This window comes from Mytilus edulis, chromosome 10 (assembly GCF_963676685.1).
Source record: "Mytilus edulis chromosome 10, xbMytEdul2.2, whole genome shotgun sequence".
Taxonomy (NCBI): Eukaryota; Metazoa; Mollusca; class Bivalvia; order Mytilida; family Mytilidae; genus Mytilus; species Mytilus edulis.
The window spans coordinates 69,219,511-69,242,433 of record NC_092353.1 but is presented as its reverse complement, the minus strand read 5'-3'; the positions used below and the strand labels follow the sequence as shown (position 1 = coordinate 69,242,433).

At 31.8% G+C, this 22,923-nt stretch overlaps 1 protein-coding gene across 1 annotated transcript in view; it reads right to left on the bottom strand.

Annotated features, from left to right (window-relative positions):
• The window catches only part of LOC139492935 (uncharacterized), a 96,368-nt gene that overhangs the window by 62,383 nt on the left and 11,062 nt on the right, over positions 1–22,923 (bottom strand). The window lies entirely within an intron of this gene.

Sequence of the window (22,923 nt, the reverse complement as noted above, 5' to 3'; positions counted from 1 at the left end):
TTCTTTTTTATACTTGAGAGTTTTTGTTCCTTTTCATATAAGGGAAACATATCTTTACTTTTCTGATAGACATGTCCATATATACTTTTTATGAGAAAATCATGCGTTTTTAATACTACAAACATTATATAATTTATGCCTTTTTCAGAACACTGAGATATTTTAAAAAAAAAGTATAGCAAATATAACGAACTCCAAGATATATTCAAAAAGGAGAAGTCCGTGCAAATAGGTAACATTAAACGTTATCAACCAATGGAGCAATCAAAAATACACAGAACACCTCTTACAAACAAAACACCTTTGATATCGGGGCACCACCGATTTTTTAAGACCTTTCTACAAAGATATTGAGTGCTACCCAGTATAAAAGTTGACTTCCAAGGATCATTGTGGTGTTAAAAATATTGAAAAGTTGTCACAAATTGAAATACAAACTCATTTCACATGCATATCTTAATTACATGAGTAAGTCATGCGTTTGTAGTCCTTCAAACATTATATAATGTATTCATTTTTTAGAACACTGAGATATTCCAAAAAAACTGACAAAATTAGACGTTTGACTTAATCAACCAATGGACCGAATTAAAGTTGCAAAAACACCTCTTACAAAAAGAGCACTTTTGATATCGGGCCACCGCCAATTTTAAGACCTTTTTTTTAGTGTTACCCAGTATAAAAGTTGAGTTCCAAGGATCATAATGGTGTTAAAAAATATTAAAAAGTTGTCAAAAAAGGATGCACAAACTCTTTTCGCATGCATATCTTATTTACATACAAATATAAAAAGTTGTCAAAAATTGATTCACATGCATATCTTATTCACAGACGATATCAAGACGTGTTGTTATGGATCCATTCCTAAATCAAAAATTATTACGGAAACAAGAGTAGCCCACACACACATGCATTTTACATTTTTCAGTTTCGTGTAGACAATTTGCAAACAAAGCGGACGTTTCCGGATGATACTTGTTACAAAACATTAAACCAAATTCATGTAACTACAATGAAATGATATGGGTGTCTATATTCATCATATTTTATGAATGAGGTGATATTCTAAACGATTAAAACTTTAAAATGAAAGTGATTTTTAATGAAACTCGTGTTGTCACATTAATAAATGTATGAAGTTACGTGTAAACATACTACACATTACATCGTTTTATTCGGTCACCGTACTGTAGGTCTTATGCCTAAAACGAGCGGAGTTAGTATATAATCGAAGACACTATATAAGAAAAGCATACTTTCAAGTTTTTTTCAACACACTATTATTTACATTAATAGCATGTTTGAACGCAAACATTGCGTAATCCGATATTTCGTTTTAATGCTTGAATTGCATATTAAGAAAATAGTTTATATATTTGAGAGTTTTATTTTTGTAAGTAATCTTGCAAATATAAAACGGATCTTTTAATAAAGGTCTTACATGTCAAAGTATCTATTCTGACTAAAATTAATGAATTGCGCATGCAAAGATGTTAAGGGGACTAACTGATAAGAATTGGTATTACTAATCGTCAACTACAGACAACAGGAAGAAAATACCGAATGCAAAGATTAGAAAACGAAATTAAGAAGACAACAGCCGATCGAGGCAAACTAAGTGAAAATAAAGAATTCAAGAGAAAAGACAAACCGCATTTGAAAAAAATAAAATAATTAAAAGTTTATAATGTGGTTGCCGATTGCCATGCCTTTAAGCTGTTGTTATCAAAGTAAAATTAAACTAGCTTTCTCCGTTAAATCTGTCTCCGTAAATCATTTGCAAAACTATAAAACACTAAAAACTTTATAAAACGTACTTTGGGGACAAATAGCGAAAAAAAAGCTGTAATCTGTTAAGTGAGGTGAGTTTCAATTGTATTTTTAAACACATTGTATTCGAACTAAAAAATACATTCTTGAGTGGCAATTGTCACTTCACATATGAAAATTAAATCATTTTGCAAACTTCGTTCCGTTTCATTACTCAAATTTCTGTTGCTATCGTTCATCATCAAATATATTAGAAAAGAATTTGTGTATTGCATATCTGAAACTGAATGTTCTCCTCAATAACACGCTCTTCACTTTCTGATGGTACATGTCATTAAGCGTCAAGAGCCTGTTACTAAAACTTCTTCATGAATAAAACAGATATTTTATAGAAAACAGAAGTTTATAGAGTGTGTAACATGCAAGAAGCTACTGAACAGGTCAAAGGTTATATTATGGAGAAATGTTATTTGAATGAAAATATTCTAAACAGTAAGAAATAAGTCCGACCAACGGCTGCATAATCCGAGGTTTCAATGACTTGGGAGTACGCACATATATTTCAGGCGCGGATCCAGAGGGGGATTCCGGGGATTGGAACCCCCCTTTTTTGGGCGATCAATGCATTTGAATGGGGACATGTAATTGGAACCACCACCACCCCTTTTGTCCTGGGTTAGGAACCCCCCCTTTTTAAAATGGCTGGATCCGCCCCTGTATTTATACCTTCGGTGGTTTTAATAATCTAAGACACTTTTCATAACGTATACTATTAAGTGTGTTATTGTTACTTTGTAAAATTCGCAGTTCTTGAATGTCAATTCGTCAATATCTTAAACTGGCATTAAAAAGCGGAACATCAATAAAGTGTTGTCCCTTTTTGTTAAGCTGTCTCGGCACTATTACTTGGTTCGTTTAAGTTTTATTGAATACAGCAAAAATCTGAAATTGTGCCATAATGCAACTGTTTTTCATTTTGCTCTTGTATTATCAACCGGAAGTAAAGGAAAACATTTTGAATTTCTGATTTTCAATCATTGTAGTCAACTCGACTCTCTAGTATGCGTTCACTCGAGTACAGCGTTTTGACCTTGACTTACAGGAAGTGTTGTCGTTACGTACAAACATCTTACGCGCCATTTAATAATTTTAATAAAAGAAGTACTACATATCTTACCTATTAATCTGTGCTTATGTCTTACTCAAAGCCAAAGTTTTGATTAAATGTGTGAACTATTCATTACGCTGTCTGGTGCACTTAATTTATCAATTTTAATTGCTCTATATTTTGACGAACACATTTTACGTAATATATATCTTAACTCAATAGCGCATCATTTGATATTTATTATTTATAAAATCTAAGTGAATAATTTGCAATGAAGTTTAAAAGTCTTTGAAGAATGAGAAATGTGTTGTATTTCGATTAAATCATTTAAAAATACATTAAAATAACTAATAATATGTATATGCTCAGGGTTAAATATTTATTATATTCAAGACTGACGTTTTTGAGAATATTAATCAAACGAAACATTATCAATATATATACAGTTATATGAACTTTTGCATGAAAACATTTTAAACTAATATAATTCATGTGAATATCTTACTCTAATAAATGTACTTATGATATATTAATTGATTGCGATTTAAAAGAGGTATCAAAGTACATTCCTTTTAAGTGTATTTTTCCCATAGAAATGTAACTCATATCAAGCGTCAAACTCCGTACAGTGGTCGTTTCTGTTCCGGAACTATTTTCCTACACTCCATCATTACATGAGTGTAGAGTAGTATACGGATCGGAGCTGGAACTGTCGGGGAGTTTGATCAAGCGCGAACATTGCGGAACTATTCCATTTATACATTATTTTTTTTGCCACAACGCGTTTAAAAATGTCTGTACCAAGTCCGAGAAATATGACAGTTGTTATCCATGCATTCTTTGGATGTATTTGAGCTTTTGATTTTAATGCCATCTGATTAGGAACTTCCCGTTTTGATATTTCCTCGGAGTTCGGTATTTTTGTGATTTTTCTTTATGGTACGTTAAATTTCGCGCGCATTTAGGATGAAACTTAAATATCTCATGGTGATTGAGATTATTAAAGTTGTTGACTAACAGAAATGAAAAGTTAATGGAGAAAATCATTATAATTGTCAGACCAAAAGAATAAACGGTATTGCCTGATTTCTTAATCGAACACCGCAATATATACAAAAATTTGATTCAGTTGGTACGTAAAGGATAAAAATAGATTTTTTAAAAAGATCATTTATAGTTCTAAAAATACAGGTTAAGTTGTTTTCAACACTATTTTTTAATGTTCGCTTTATTTATGGAAATATATTGTAATGGGATCGATATTGGTACATTTATTGGCACTATTAAATTTATATTTACAATACTGTCATTATAAAACATGTACCTAACTAAATATAGTCAGCTATACCATGTATACTAAAACAAATCAACAAAGATATGTCTCAAGTTTCTATGTTCAAAACAAGTGTTATCAAAACATATCGTTCTATAAAAATAATTTACGAACGCGTGTCAATACAATAAAATAAATAGGGTTCTTTGTAGTCGTCTGTATGGGTGAAAACATGATTGTGGTCTTCAGACAGCACTTCACAATCAACATATTATGTCGTCGTGGTCTGGGTGACCTGTTATAAATCTTACAGTGTAAATCGTATATAGTTATATACTGTCTATAATACATAGAATTTAGAATTTCATTTCGTAATCTGATTTAGTTCTTCAGTTTTAAATAAACTGCTACACTTAAAAAAAATGTAAAAAATAGTGTTCTGATCTTCACTAAGATGTGATATAATTGCTAATGAGACAACTCCTTACCAGAGACCAGATAGCATAGAAGTTAACAACTATAGTTTACTGTACAGCATTCTATAATGTTCGAAACCAATACCGCATAGTCAGCTATATAATACCCCAAAAATTACTAATAGAAAACAATTCAAACGAGAAAACTAACGATTAATGTACAAAATAATAAATGTAAAACAAACATTATACAAGGCAACATTATAAACCACTGTATTACAGGATTCTGGCCTGGGACACCCAAATAGAAAAGGTGACGGGTTAAACATGTTTGCTGGCGCCCAACCCGCCTCGCCTTAATATGGGACAGTGGTGTAACAGCACAACATATGCACAAAATATATAAAAAAAAAAAACCACAAACACACACACAAACGGCAGGTGGCAATATAGACTCATTCCCACAATAATTCAAAACCAATTTAGCTAATTGGTAAAACAGTCAGTTTTATTTTCGTTGTACATATCAATCTTCATACACTAGTACATGTATACTAAAGAGAATCATCAAAGACACTAGATCGAATCGATTATGAGGTTTTTTTTACATTAACAGCTCCGCCTATAATAAAACAAGAGTACTTTTAAAAATCGATACTTTTTTTATTTGTTGAAAGACATGAATAGAATTAGTACGAAGTATTCAGAAATTATAGATCTAATTGATATAATTGCTCAAATTAAACTGCAAAACCGATATGTTAACATATTTGAACATCTATTTTTACATCATTTTGTTAAGATATGCGTACGTATATATATATTCTCATCATTAAGCGGGATTTTTAAACAAATAAGTGGGACAAAGTTTAGTATTAATTGAGTCATTAAAATTTTTCGTTCGATCTCCGTAGCATTTCACAAGTAGTTTACAAGTGCAGCGTGCCGATCTCAAAGAAATTCCTTCACCTTGCCGTGAAAATCAAAAGATAAACGTTGAAAATAAATTGTACTAGATGTATGTTTACTTTCCAGTTTAAAATGTGCATTGTTGAAATGACTCGGTGAAAATAAAAGAATGAATTCGGATCAAACAGAAGTATTATGTCTCGCAAATATCTGCTAATCCCTCTAAATATAGGACGAAGAAGTGAAAGATATCGTTTCCCCGCAGAATATTTCAGTTCTAATCTGGTCCAGTTTTTTTTGTGACACTTCTATGAGGGTGAGAACGGGGTAACCTAATCTGAAAATCATCGGTAAATAGTTTATTTTTTAAATAAGCCTAGCGATATTTTCTTTGTACGTTTGACGCGTACGGTACAAAAATACGATGTGATACTTTTCTATAAAATCAGAAGGCGCGCAACGGCGCCGAATTGTGGGTCCTTGACGCGTCACCGAAAAGGCCTTTTCTACCCTCTGCCCTACCTGCATATCAGTTATAAATTGAATGTATGACTGAATGATAAAAGGTTTCCTCTTGAAAGATTTACAACTGATGACATCAAATCTTATTTGAATCCGTTCTTTTATTATTTACATAGGTTGTATGTTTCTTGTTGATTATAGATCACCTATATTTTTGTTTATTATATCTAGTGGTGTATTTTTATAGAAATTATATAATTTCTTAAAGTTATGATTTACTCATCTTTTCATAAACACGATGATATGTGCTGAGTACTTTGTAAACGTTAAAGGTATAATTATCAAATACTTTCAAAGAATTAGGTTGCAAAGTACATATTAAATTGACGTAAGTTTGACATAAGTCAGCTAAGTACGACTCTCAAATTAGAAGGTATGATGAGGCCATTTTCATTGTCCATTGAATTCTAAAATCACTTAGTGTGATGCATCTATTAAATAGCATTTATGAAAATATGTATCTGTATAAGCTTGACAATGAGAAAAATACTGATCATAGTCAACATGCTAGCGAGGATTTAATTATAGGTCATTCACCACTTATAATAATAATCGAAAACCATACTGTATAGTCGGCTATATATATAAAAGGCATCAACATGAAACAAATAAAATACGACACATAAACAAACGAAAACTACTGAATTAAACGCCCGTGACTTGGGACGGGCACATAATTAAAAACTTCAAAACTATATCAGAAATAAACATGTTAAACAATCAAAATTCTCTTTATAAGTTATCATTGAGTTATATATATAATCTTAAAGGATGTTTTCTTTAAATGGTGCTAGTTTCACCTTTTCTCCATATAGTATGCCCTAGACAGAATAAACACGTTGTGATATGCAGTGTAAATTTATGAGATAATATATAAATATTTCTCAATCTATTTTCATTCAATTAATTTTTAAGTGTCAGTCTCGAATCATGACAATTATCGAAAATTATAAAATAAAATTGAAGCATGTTTGTATATTATTCAACATATAAATATATATCTGCAGAAAATGACATTTTCTCAAAAACGATAACAACTTAGATAAGTAAATATAATTATGTTCCATATTTGGATCCGACACCGCTATTCTTTGTATTTCAAAACTCAATTTCATTTTCGAAAGGTCACACCCAATATATATTTAATTAAATAATTATGAGTTATGTTTTGTATAATTCAGTGCAACTGCGTACAATATGCAATTTGCTGTGGTTATACCTGATAATAATAGACACACAGTCGGTTGGGTATGAACAAGTTTCCGTGAGTTCTTCAGCGTTCTCGATTCGATGTCAGGATACTACCAGGTTGAAAAACACAACATAGACAACTCAAGAGTGAGCAACACAAAATCCAACAACGTAATCCATTCCTGTTCGGACAGCATATAAATCTTATGTTTATTAGACTTAACTGACAATTTTGCAAAGAAAATTTGAGGAAGAAATAGTTCGTTTATGTAGAAGGCAGTGGGCAACTTTATCTCGTAACCAGACATAGCAAACAAGTACTCAATCATATCTTGATGTATAGTTACTGTTCCGATCTACACATGCAACTGTAGGCAACTGTAAACAGTAACAATAGACGATGATTCAGAATAATGCACGATGACCAGGTTCAGTGACATGTCATGTTGCGCCAGTTTCGTTGTGGCCGGGTAAAGTAACATGTCGTATTGAACCAGTTAATTTGTCAGCAAGCAAGTATAGATTAAGGCTTAGCGTGTCGACCTATTACAGAAAATAGTTTATTTTCATAGAAGTGATATTTGTCACTGGACGTTAAACATGGTCTATTGACACAAACAATTTCAACACTATATATATACTACTTTTAAGGGAAAGTAAAAACAAAAATGTCAGGAGAATGGAGCTGGTCATGCTTACTCTATGATCATTGATTCTAAAAGTAGCCCAAAATCCCTCTTGACATTCCTCTTACTAGTATATAATAGACGGTTTTTCATTTCTTATGTAATACGATTAGTATTTTAAATAAAGGTTTTTACAAAGGAATTCCGTGATATCGGATTAGACTGTCCTGGTTTTCTACCCATACGGTTAATTAATTTCGCGTGATCAGCGTCAAGCGTTAAGAACAATCACACACCTGAATAACAGTTCATTAAATCTGAAGTAATTTGGATTTAATCTGTTTTTAATCTGTCTTAATACCAGTCGAATACCAAATATTACACCTGGCGACGGACGTTATTATTGACATCAGTATAATCCAAAGGAACGGGCAGTGAAAATTCACAAAATAACAAAGAATGATTCTAATAACGTTTAATTCGATATAATTCTTTAATACTGATTCAGTGCATGCATGTCATTGGTCATTGGTTAATGTGGACAACGTACTATTAGTATACTTTAATGTACATTAGGATATACTTATACTGGTATATTTACTTGAAGTCTCGGTTAAATTTATTCAAAATGTTTCTACACTTCGAGCGATTTAAAGTTTGACAGATGGTAACTGAAGAAAATGTTGTCCTTTAAATGTTTTTTGCTGGTTTCGTTTGATCATTTAGGTTGTTGTCTTACACAATTCGTGTGATCAGTTTACAAAAGTGTTCTTTACAAACAATAGAACAGTCAATGCCAAATTGTCTTAAACAGTGGTGAAAACAAATCAAAGATGCCATGCATATTGTTTTGTACGACAGAAGCGCGTTTCGTGTACATAAGACTCGTTAATGGCGCTCGAATCTAAGCAAAGTAATACCCGGTTTAAAATAATTCATAAAAGATTTTTTTTATATGCACAGTAATCAATAGTTTCAAAAAATGGGCTCTCTGTAGTAACACAATCATCTGAACGTATGAGAATAAAGCAATCAGATAAAATTCAGTAAATATTCATTGCATACATCAAAACAGAAAACAGATTCGCAATTGTTATATGAAACCGTGATTGCAGTACTGTTTTATCAATAAACTCGTCATAGATACCAGGCATAAATTGTGAACGCCAAACATACGTTACGTCTAATGCTCGAATGAAAAAAGTTAAATGATCAACTAAAGTACTAGGTTAAAGAGCATTAAGGACCCAAAATTGTGTGTTTTGCCAAACCCAGCTAACATATTTGTCAATTCATTTAGTTCTTCTAATGTTTGCCTCAACGCAAAACAAAGGTTCCCGTATCCGAATAATGGAGAGGTGGGATAAGAAGAAGATTTTATTCATGAGTAAACATTTTACAAGTATGCAAGAATAACATCGCTAACAAAGACTTACTTGCAAAAAATAACGTTGCTTACAAAGGCTTACTTGCAAGAACAACTTCTTTTAATAACAGAAAAAAGATCAAAAAGAATCTTAGAATAACTCTACTATTCATATCATTCTTGAAATGATCATAAAGCATGTTTTGTGCATATCTTGCAACTTCGCTGGTCGTTTTGTATAACGACTATTTTAGACGCAGCAAAGTCATAAGTATTGTGTCACGAACTAATAACATAGTGTACTCTTTGAGAAGTGTTTTGGAATGCTAATAACAGAATAACTTTGTTTGAAGTGTAAATGTTAAATTTTTCTTTTCAGCTGTTAATAATAAAGGGTGTGGTGGAAAAATTGTGGCAAACCTTATAATTATGAATATATTTATCTAGATGATATGTAATATTTACACAAGGAACAAGGCCAAATAAAAGTCAATACAAAAATTCTATATTTTCAAATGCAATTATTTATTTTGAAAATCCACATTATGCAATAATGGACCGCTTGCTGGTAGTAGTTTTATAATTTATTATGCACTACATAAACTTTACATTGCAATTGCTACATACTTTATACATATTAAAGTATTAATTCATTTGCTAACAGGGAGTTGTATTATAGTTATTATTTATCTTTCCCAGTTTTTGTTTATCCCAAAAAGGTTGTACCTCCTTCTGTTTACTAAGTTCGCTAAATTTTCATTTAAAGCTTTTGTTATGTGTACTATTACATTGACACCATGTTGACCCTCTTGTATTAATATTGTTTATTCATATAAACATATACATGAGGTTCTGAATGTATACTTATAAATGATGATATACCATTTCCATAAATAAACAATGCATAAGATCTTTGATGGAATGTATGCCTTTTTTTGTATACGTTCTTTCGACACGGTCTAAATGTACGCCGGTTTTATTTTAGTGCAATACAATTTCCTAAAACAGACCTGAAAAAAAACCGTCTTTATATTGTCATGAACGCTTAAATAGCAAATAACAAAATAAAATTGAGAATTATAGGATATGCCATATATGCATAAATACTTATTTTCGAGCAATTTGTTAGACTAGTTCTACTTAGAAATATGTCTGGCAGTTTTATCAAGTGTAGGTTGTAAATAATGTTCAGTGCTAGATATTCATGCAATACTAGCATGCTCTACGGAAATTATATTATAGATAGTTTTTTTAAAAACAAAATTCTGATAAAAATAAAGATCTTATTACTTTGAAAATTGCTCGAGATAAAATAGGTGCAAAGACATTTACTCCTTATTGCATGCAAATATACGGTAGTTATGCGCAAACTCCTATGGTTTTATCATTTTCAGATTGAAGAGCAGATAATATCGTGCCCTACGACAAATGATCGATTCGTTCTCCAATTATAAACTTTTTTGTTGATAAAAGATTAGTGTCATATAACTTAAGTTTGTAAATATAATTTAATATTAACTCTTGTGTATTTATAATTCGTTTACATGAGAAGTATGGGACGGGTCGTCTTGACTTGTGTCTTTGACAAAAGGAAAACATTCTTGCGAACAACTTCTGAATAAAGGAACGATTGCATTGTGAATATTAAATATTACATCACACAGTTGGTCTTAGCGTCGGTATTTTTGCATACTGCGCAAGTGACAAACAGTGATCGGTATAACTTCATTAAAATCTTCCATTTATCTAAATCGCCCTAGGATGTAAACATTTCAACTGTTTAATTTTTGCATCTCCATGTCGTGAAGGCTTATAATACATTCTTATGTAAACGTCCTATCGTTTTTATGTTAAAATAGCGTTTATGCTGTCAAATCGTGGTGTAGATTTCAAACCGAATAAGTAAATAGTCGGATGATTTTACCCAATCACGAAAACAAAATTATAGATTTCGGGTATCTCTAGTTTTTAAAGTGTTAAGATGACTTTGTATGATAGCCGTGTCTTTTTGTTATTTGAGTGTTTGTGAAAATGATATAAACTAAGTACTTATAGAAAATTTAATAATCTAAATGATATCTTGATAAGAGATTGAGATAGACGATTATTTATTTTTGAACAAGCCTTTTATATTCAAAATTGAATCGGAAAAATATAATACAAGTAAATACGATGAGGTAATTGAAACATCGCAAGTCGTAAAACCGACAACACGAGAAAACTTTAGATTCCGGCCAAAACAAACTGTGACTTGGATGGAGAGTTGTCTCATTGGCCCTCATACCACATCTTCTCATATCGATAATATGAACTCAGCTACAATGTACCTCAAAGGGTAAATTATGTACATACACTACAGGCAATTGTTTCTATCAATTGGAAGACCCACTATCAACGTATATTCGTAAATATACGTTGATAGTGGGTCTTCCAATGGATAGAAACAAGTGCCTGTGACATACACCCGCCATGTCAGTATTTTTTTTTCTTTATTTATCATATTCATCTTACAATATAATTGTCTCTATGTACTTGATTTTAATATACAAATAATAATATTATAATGATATCATAGTATGCTCCTTGTAAGCCCATTTTATGGAAATAAAGCATCTTCTTCTTCTTCTATACAGCAACAGATCGAGTGACTCTGATTTGGGAATAGCGAGTCTCCGATTATTGTTTGATTCTTGTCAAATTTTCGATTTGTATTAAAATCGTGTAAAAAGTAAAATTACCCTCTTGATCATCTCTTTAAAGTAAAACACCGATGGATTTGTCCCCGTTCAATAAACATATGTTCAATTTTTTTTTTATATTTTATCTTCAGACTATAATCTCTCATCAAGATCTATAAATATTATGGGTCAGCGTTCTATAAAAAGTTTTTTTAAGAATGAAGCTTGGGAAAACAGTTTGAACACGACATTTGTACCTCTATTTTTTTTTAGTTGCGTGACCTCTTAAACGTGTCAGTGATAATGTTACTGGAAATGTTAGGGTGTCATGGATTATTTATACGTGAGTTCAGTTACCGAAAAACCAGCAGACTTGTTAACCATACGGCGTATCATTTATAAAATGTATTGCTTGAGAAAAACTGGAAATCAATTTGACCAATTTTAGCAGAAAAATAATTTCGCGATTTCTTAATTTGCCGGTGTATTCGCGTAAAAAGAAAGTTCAAGTTTGACATATTCCCGGTGATTATATTCACGTTATTTCAGGTATATTTCAACTAACAGAGAGCGTAACACTATCCGTAAATAAGCGATCGATTCATTGTTCTCATTTAGAGTAGATGCGTTATCATATATCTTGTACTGCTGAACAGACGCTCTTCTTAAGTTTTAGTTGCATTGCCGATAGAAAAAAAATCAGGGTTCTCAGTCATTAAACTTTAACCATTACTCGGAGAAAAACACTAAATCCAGAATTTTGATTGGTTGATTTCTGGATTTTGATTACAGCAATCGCGCTTGAAATTTTAGTGTACGCAAGGCTTGGTGATCTTTACTCTAGTCTATCTTATGAACTGTTTATGTTTGCGAGATTTTTAAGTTGCGAAACTAATAATATCGACGCTGATTTTCCAGATAATCATTTTCGTCAATACCATGGTATTATAAAAATCCTCTGTGATCGCCAAAATCTCAAAATCCCAACATGCTTACTCGCATATTACACAAGTCGTACTTGCTTGAATAAAGCCTCTATTTCAGTTCTACATCGGTAAAAATGAAATAGTACTACATATGCTAGGTAAAATAAGAAACAGTTGAAGACCTACGTATCATATTACAATATATCGGGTCATAAGTTTGACATGTGGTGTATATATATATAGGTATATAACCAAATAAAGTATATGTAGTAACACAAACCTGACCAAACAAAACTGACACGAGATAAATATTTAATTTAGCATGTCCCTGCAACAAAAACCTCTTATGACGGGATCGAGAGAATGTCAAATTCTTATCAAAAAGCTTTCAATGGCCTTCACTTTAAATCAAGGATGGGTAAAAAGTGAATCTTTATTTACAAGGTTTTACACAAAACGGGTAAAATGCCAATCAACCTTTTGAGTATGGGATTTTAGGGATTAAATGCTGAATAATAGGTCTTTATCAAATACAATTACATGTAAATGGAATGAAAGGGGATTCTTAAATGCATTTGGAAATGACAGATGATTCCTTGTTTTACTTAAAGTGAAGCATTTTTAAAAGATCAAAAGAAATATAATTCTAGACATGAAATTCAAAACAGTGTGGCTGTAGCCATTGATTGACACATTAAATTCATCCATTGACTGGGACAATTTACGTGAACGTTTGTCTGTAACGACCACTGTTCACGACGTACCTACGATAGACATTTAAACTGTGGGCTCACCAAAGGTTTCTTAACGCCTTTAATTATAAAATAATTCGAAAAATTAATCAGGAATAACCTGTATGTTTTGATTTATATAATTGATATAAATGAAAACATCGTGTTATTTCTGATTAATTTTTCGAATTACTTTATTAAGATGTTGAGAACCTTTGGTGACCCCACGGTTAAAGTGTCTTTAAAAAGTACATAGTGAGCAGTGGTCGTTGCATACAAACGTTCACCTAAATTGTCCCAGTCAATGGATGAATTTTATGTGTCAATCAATGGCCACAGCCACACTGTTTTGAATTTCATTCTATTAGATAGGTAGAATGATTATGGAATAAAGAAACCAAATGCACTAAATTTTAAGGTCCATTTTGACCTCTATGTCCATTGATAAAAATTAAATTTTACGTGCATTTTTAAATTCAAAGATGGTTGATTACTGAAATACCAGGGATTTAAGGGAGGGTCTATACAGATGGGAAAATACGGGGGGGGGGCAATCAATTAACATAACCTCCAAATAAATTCACAACGATACGAATACAATACTGGAATTGATTGGTCAGGAAAAGAAATGAAAACTTAGGCAACTGCACAAATACACTGATATGAATCTGAAAAGTCGAATATTTGCACTTTACGTGGAATTTGGACAAATATTTAAGAATTCAAGTTATGAGATATGAAATACATTAATTATCCTTTATTATTTTGTTTACATTAAGCTAACAAAAAGATAATAAAATTATAATAAAACAAAATATTCAGCAAGTCTTGCATGAAAAAAAAAACTACAGCAGTCCCCAAGGTATATAAACTAGGAAAAGTTAGATGGTGTCGGAGTGGAAATAGTTTAATCTCCGGAAACGCTAGATTGCGAATTATTCTGATTTGTTACTTTACATTTTATTAATTTTGTTTCACATTTAACACTAAGCACCTATACATATGTCTCGGTATTTTAAATCACCCAAGTAGAAATTAAGTTTTAGTTACCACCCCTTTGTGGTTTGTTTACATCAACATTAATATGTATTCCTCTTTATTCCTTTGAAGGTTTACAATTTGCACTTTTAAACATTTATCATGTATAAATCAGTGTATGAAAATATAATCCTGATCATATCTCTTAGTAATACGATCAAAGATAAAATATTTTTTCATATATATCCCGAAGAAATCGTCATTAGTTTTTTCAACCCCGGAATACCGATATATGAGAGTATCGTTCGTCCGCAAGATATGACCTTGGCATGAATTACCGACCAACAATGGATTCATTTGAAATGACTAATGCTATTGATAAAAACACACAATACAGATATTACCACAAATGATAAAGTAGAATTATCAAATGTAAAATACAGATCATTATATACAGTCCCAATTGCTGAAATGCAGTAAAGATTAAAACAGTCTTTCTAGGCGACGGAGCAACATCATATTGCTGTGCAAGCTTTGTTCGTGTGTCTGATCACAAGAGCAGTACATGTATTCGAATCTATAGGAGTATCATTATGAAAATGGCTGTAAATACATTGTTGTATTTCAGGTAATTTTCTCCTAGCACTATTGTTTCAAAAAAAATTGGTCTAAGTGAGTACTGACAAAAAATCTAAATCTTCATCTTCCCCTTTATCCAATCACTGAGAGTCCATGTAAATTGCTACCCATGACATCAATGCAGAACGGATAAAGGACACATTTTAAATGACAAATTTTATATTTTTCTGGAACCTATCATCATTATAAAAGCTAGGGTAAAAATGTAAGTCGGCAAAAACTACCAAAAACTAAATGTAAACCAAATATTATCTAGCTAAAAAAACGAAGTATTTCCCTAAAAAGAAACACAAACGAGTGCAATTCATCAACATGTCATACCGTCACTTTGAACGTTCTTTTCGATGTTCAATTAGCTCTCACCTTTCACTTTTATCCCTTCTTTACAAACACCAAAGATAAAGGCAAGTTACACTTTATCATTATGAGAGTTGAACAACTTGGCCATCAATTAGTAACGAGATGAAACAACTTGTCGTTTATCCATTTAACCAGGGGTATTTATACTGAAACTTATTTATCGTTCCCCGATCACATCTATTCGGATTTCACGTTCCTTTTATTTCAATTTTTAATGTTCATATGTATATCTTTTTACCTGATTTATTTTAACATCTTCCATGGTGTTATCTCCGAGGAGAACAGTGAATTCAATAAAAATAAAAATTGTTGATATGTAATTTGATTTATACGATATAATGCATAGTAAACTGGTCTAGATGGATATTTGAGAAATGTATAAGGACGTTGGCACTGACGACAAGGCTGTTCAAGTCCTATGGATGCTATGATTATGAGCAATTATCCCTGTAGCTGACCCATCAATCGTGCAACCATTCTTACAACTGACCAAGGAATCAAGCAATCATTCTAATAACTGGCAAAGAAGTCGAGTGGAGTAATCATTCTTGTAACTGACCAATATATTGACCAATCATACTTCTAGATGACCAGGAAATCTAAGAAATAATCTTACAACTGACCAGGAAATCAACCAGCCATGTGGCATCTAGTCAGGATATCAAACAATCACTCTAAGACTTATATCCGAACAAGAAATCGACAAAGCAATAAAGCATTCATTCCATAGCTGACCACGTAATCGACAAATCATTTCCCAAGCTGACAAAGCACCGAGCGTTATTCCAAACATTAAATTGCTTTTTTAGTTCGAGTTGATCGAGGCATAACTATATCACGGTATAAATTTTCAAATATCATATTGGGGTGACCATAGTTCTGTTTTATTTTCTTTGAAGCGTTGACCAATAAAATCTCACAAAAATAATTAAACAATCTTAGAGTAAGAGTGATATATAGTTTAAAAGTTCTTATCCACTAAAATTGTACACAGAAAACTTTACTTTTAAAACCGTTACACAATAAACAGAAAACTTTTCACAATATTCTCACCATAAAAATAAATGTTAGTCATACATGGTCCAAGAATCAAAATACAACTTTTGAAAAAAAAAGTCTCAGTGTTTGGACACTGTAACCATTATTCGTCCCATTACAACTTTTACTTCTTATAAAATTCAAATGTATGTAATTAAGTAGTTGTAAATACGACATAAATCAAAAGTTTTTGATTTCATAAATTAATATGCGATGAGAATGAAAAGGCAATGTTAGTACACATATTCAAAACGTTTTGTATCACGGTCATGAAAATGTACGGAGCACACATAAAAGGTTTTAGAAATAAAAATGGTGTTGGCGAACCGTGTATACCAGGAATGCTTTAATATATATAAAAATCTTTCAAAAAGAGGGTAGATCGGGTTATGAATAGTTAAAGCAAAGTAAATAAATCATTCCAATTCAAACTAGCAAACTGAAAGGCACTTGCAGTTTTATAAAGCTAAGGCAACTGATATACGACTTTTAGCACCATTACCCCTTTTCATATCCCGTGTAAGCAGTACCCCAGCAGTAGCAATCAATGAGTTAAAATGATGTTAATTTTATGTCAGATCTTTTCTATAGAAATCCCAAAGATAGTTCAGTAAGTGTATTCACATATAATTCAATAAAATCTTTTTGCGGTTTTAAATGCAAAGAATAACATACCACATATATTTAAGTTTCTTTTGGTCCTATGGCTCCACATAATTCGAAGTATTTAAACAACCTGGCTTTCAATTTTTAGCGTTCCTGGTTAGGGGAATCAAGAAATGGGTTTCGGACTCACGAATCTCATAATGGTTATTTTCATTTTAAAGAATCATTACCATAACTGTTTGTAGTCAAGTGGATATAATAAAAAGCTGCTTTTATGCAAACCCTTATCTACTATAGTTGTAGTCACAAAACAAAAGTTAGCTATCATGTTCCTAGTTTTATTTTTTTTTAAACCTAGCGCTTGGTTAACTTGTAATTGTGAATATATGGCTCTAACATGGTTTACTGGGAGTTACACTGAATTATCAGATTATGAAATACAAAATGTTTGTCATTCCTACAGAATTTGAAAAGATACATCAGGCCAGTGGCGGATCCAGGGGGGGTCCGGGGGTGCGCACCCCCCCCCCTTTGCCCTGGGTTAGCACCCCCCCCCCCCTTTCGAAAATTCCTGCATCCGCCCCTGCAGGCTTATTTCTCCGTTGATACATCCAGAAAAGTTGACATGGTATAATTTGCTGGGCTACAAATTGTCCTATCGTGGACCATTTTCAATTACAGTTTAGTGATTCTAAAGTTTTGACAGTCAGAAGGTTCTTATTGGATGTCTTATAATCAGGTTGTCCTGTGGTCATAATCTCGTGAAACCCCAGAAAACTAATTAATCACTACGACATAGAAAATAGTCCGTTTTAGAGAGACTGGTTATTATTAAATGGTTTATAAATTCGTTTTATAAAACGTACTTAAGCGAAAATTACTTATGAAATATAACCAACAGTATGATATATATGAGCACATACTTGTATAGTCTATTTTTATAATCCACATTCAATTACTTTAATTAAGGTCGTGTATACGGTATTCGGCTGATTCTTAACATTTTGACACTCTTAGTTTTTATTCCCACCGACAAAAAAAAATGAAAGAATGAAACAGCAAGAAGCGGGCTTAGAATCAATGGATATAAGCGAGAGTGAAGCTATTTAAACAGATGATTAAGGAAACATGTACCCTGTAAGATTTAATGAGACGCTTAGTGTTGTACGATTTCTGCCAAACACCTGTTCCAAAATCAGCTGGATACACTTGTCACTATATTTTCTATTCAAGATTTTACTTTTCTTCTTTTGAATTTTGCGTCAAGTTAGCGGTAAGGTTTTTCACTATAAAAACGAAAAGATCATATAACAAAAGTGAAATTTAGTATTCTGTTAGATAAATGTGTCATATTTTAATCCTCATAAATATTGTTATTTTATACTTATTCATAAAATGTCTACTGAAGAGACCGCCAGAATATGGTTATAACATATGTAAATCTTTGATATAAAACTCTCCTACACGTTAATTGTTAAAAAAAAGTCTAACCTATAGATGTGTAAAATATGAATCGGATGACGGACGTCCGCTTGATGAAAATAGGCGGAAACTTTAACGTTTAAGTGCCGCTAATAATACCTCGTATTGAAATCGAAGTTTTAAAACTCAAGCTCACCTGTCACATTAAAACTGTATATATCTAAAAAGTTTTCAATTAAAATGATAAGATTGAAAGTAAGGCGACAGTGGTTACCTAACTAAACCACGGGTTTTATGATTTCTCAAGAAGTTTACACGTATATATTATTTGACTTTTAAATTTCTATTTAAGGTGCACTAAATTTACATTTTATATTAGGATTACTTGTAGCGTCGATAAAATGCTTACTTTACATTTAAAAGAGTGCTACTAAACTTTAAGACGAATTGTGCCTACAGCAAATCCATTCTAAAATTGCTAAATTGCAAAAACAAAACTGTCAGTTTCTCAGATTTGTATAGAATTATCGTAAAGTAGTTGCTACCCTTGGGAACAATTTTCAAGTCAAGATCTACCTAAACTAAAATCGCGCATCAACTTCTGTGTTCATGGCAGTTAAACTAAAATTGCATATATACACCTTACATATATGTTTGTTTTCTTTTTTTTTTCATTCATTGTCCTAAACATGCATGAAATATTTGCCACTTGACGTTAAGCAACCAAAAATTAATCAATTAATTATTCATCCAAGACTTTTGTCGGTTTTTGGTTCATACGTCAAAGGAGAAGGGATGTGCTAAAAAATAAGCCAGATAATTCCGAAATATGTGAGTGATGGCAACTGTTACTGTAGCAAGCTCTTCTTCTATGCAAGTAATATTTGTGTCAATTATATGAAATTCTATATTGGCCAAACTCGTAGCATTGTAATAAATAAAGATATATTTCCTTGAGCTCAAAAGGTAAATATTTTGTTTCTGTTTTTTTCAAATTATGAACAAATACATAAAATGGAAGCAACACCTGATAAAACACAACATGTCAAAATGTTACTATTTTATGAAATTCTCTTAAAATGCGCTTTTGCTTTGATACCTCGGGGAAAATACCACCCTCCATGAAAAGACATCCGTTCAACTTTAGGTATTTTCTAAAGTATAAACACATCTAATATTATTTAATGTCTCGTATGTTCCCCAATTAACAACACCTTTAGTAATTATATCCACTATTTTGCTAATAAACCGGAAGAAACGAGCTACAGCCTGTTTATTTTTCTACAAAAAATGTTAAATGAGTTCATTAAAATATCTCATATTGATATTGGTATTCATAATAACTTCTACAATATCGTAATTTGTCCATATTATTTCCACCAGAGGTGGTCCATTGAAAAGCTATGACCTTATGACCTTCCGCATGAATGGACAGCCATTTTTTGTTTCGGTCAATTATTCGTTGACAGGTTTACTGACCGTCAAGATATAACAAATTATAGGACAATATTTGTATTTAGTAAAGGGTTTTAATATTTAAGTGGTCACTTAAACCATTAATGTTTAGTATAAAGTTTCGTTTGGGCTTCATTTCAACCATCTCGAATTCGTCCAGCATTTTGTTGAACAACATTTTGTCTCCAATAATATCTTTTTTTTCTATTCCATTAAAATGCGTTGAAAAATACAATTGATAGCTCACAATCTGTGCATGTCTTGTCGTCCTCCATATGTTGTTCCCTTTAGTACTGAATGTGTTCTTTGTAAATGTTAATGTTTTGAACGATAAGATTCGGAATTCGTAACAACCTTTGCACGGAGCGCAGAAATTGTGCTAAACCGGCGCATGATTTCTTACCGCTTCTTTCGCCATAAATGAGTCAAATTAATCCTTTCAATAAGACAGTCAAACTTTTAAATAATAAAGCCTATCATAAGAATGTGTTTCAGGAATCTCTTCCTGGTTTCTTTTAGCTCTGAGTAAACTTATTGATTTGTCAAAAAAAAAATGTGCAAGTCACATTGATGCTAACCTTTTTCAAATATTTGGAACTTTTTAAAAATTCCATATCGTTTATATATGTTCAAATTTCATCAATATGAATCCGACATATATTCTCGGCCCATTAACTCTATACGGGAAGTCAATCTTTAGACAAAATTTGCTCAAATCTTATATTGTATTACAAAAAGATCCCTTTTGATATAAAGACTCCTGTTGGTATTATTTATAGAGCTAATTCAGCAGAAATAATGTTGAATTTTTATTCAAGTGACTTATTAACTATAAAAGGAATGCTTCAGCAAAATGGCGTCGAACAGATAAGGCTTGAAGCAGACGTCAACCTCATTTAAGAAACTATCCTTTCAAAGTGGATTAAATGTTAATAGTTTATTAAAATGTTGTTTATTTTTTCACCACTCCAGTTAAAACATCGATTTAAATATGTTTTGTATGTATTACGTTGCAATGATATTTTTTGATAATCGCGGTAAAAGCCAGTAGATAGATAATTCATGCTGTAATTAAATTTTTAAGTTGTTAAATGATATATGTTTAAAGTTCGATGAGTTCATAAAATAAAATTATCAAATGCATCTATCCGAAGCGCTTTTCTTGATTTGTCTTCACCGGGAACTTTCAAACTTAAACATTTGAAAGTCAATGATATAAACAAGTGAAAAGCTATACGACCAAGAGTGACCGCCAGCATAGCCAAATTGTTCTTAGGTCAACTCTGCCTCAGGGAGTTGTAAATATTGTTTCTTTATTACTTTTAAATTTATCAACGAAAATAATTATGTAGAGTTTGTTCAAAATCATGTAAGTACCGAAGCACTGACTACTGATCTTAGCTGTAAAAGATATCTACCATTACTTAATCATTATCATATGCGAATGCCTTTCTTTGTAACTTGGTACTGAAGCACTGTAAGTACCGAAACACTGACTACTGATCTTAGCTGTAAAAGATATCTACCATTACTTATAAATATGCCTTTCTTTGTATCTTGGTATCGAAGCACTGTAAGTACCGAAGCTCTGGCCATATATCTTAGCTCTAATAGATATCTACCTTTATTTATTCATAGGAGAATGTCTTCGATTATAAAGTACCAAAGCACTCACTACTGATCTTATACCTTAGCTTTGATAGATAGAGGTTTATCAAATAAAAGGAGAATTTCTTTGCTTGTTAGAACCAAAGCACTTATTATTGATCTTAGCTTTAAGAGATATCTAGCTTTATCAAATCATAGGAGAATATCTTTCTGTGTGAGTACCGAAGCACTGCGTACTAATTTTTGCTTTAAACTATGTCTTCCTTTTTCTAATCATAGTAGAATGTCTGTCTTTATAAGTACCGAAGCACTGACTACTGATCTAAGCTTTAAAAGATATCTATACCAGTATCATAGGAGAATGCTTTTCTTTGTTTCAGTATAGAAAGAAGAAAGGCAATATTTATATGCGTTCATGATATGTTATATTTCACCAGAGATTACAGTAATTACTATTGCTAGAAAGTAACAGATGTATTTTAAACTTGTCAGGAAGGAGGATATGTAACGTATAAAATATGGGGAAGAGGGTCATAATACATTACGAAATCTTTATTTGTAAGATAAAAACAGCCATTTCTTTGCAATAATAAGTAACGATAATTTTTCTTTTATGATAAATTTGAACAATTATTGCTCCCACTTAAGTATATCACAAATACATTAGAAAAAGCTACGTTAGATCAGGCATACAGTAAATTTTGTGGCGCCTCAAGTCGCGTTGTGTTAAAATTGAGATGAGTATATAAAAACCCAAGCTTTAGCTATATAACGCATCGCGCATCAAAGGACTTAAATTAAATTGCCTCTGGTAAAATTCTTTTGTAAACTTGCAGTTGTATTTTATTATCTATATTGCGGTTACCGTTCGTTCGGTTTAGCATTTTATATTAATTCCTTGACATTTATGAGAAAAATATGCTCTTAGAATGTGTGTGTTACTATTTGGCGGTAAATTTTCCTCGACAATGTGTAAATGAATTTCAACTTTTATAAAGGTTGTCAATAAACGAGTTTATTATATGATTTCATCATTTTATCTTGTACAACTTAAAAGGAACTAAATACAAGCAAAAAGATCTACCATTTAAAGGAGTTGTGTCTAATATTTTTGCCAAATCTCTCACGGCTTCGAATTAGTCCGGGCATGGAAGTAATTTTAAATATTACTTCCATGGTCCGGGCCACTGGATCTAATAATATTTCCCCCTTTGCCAAAAAAAACCCAACAAGCATTACAAGAAGACCAATACTGACCCCACCTTGAATGAAATTGACAGCGTAACAAAAATGTATATAAT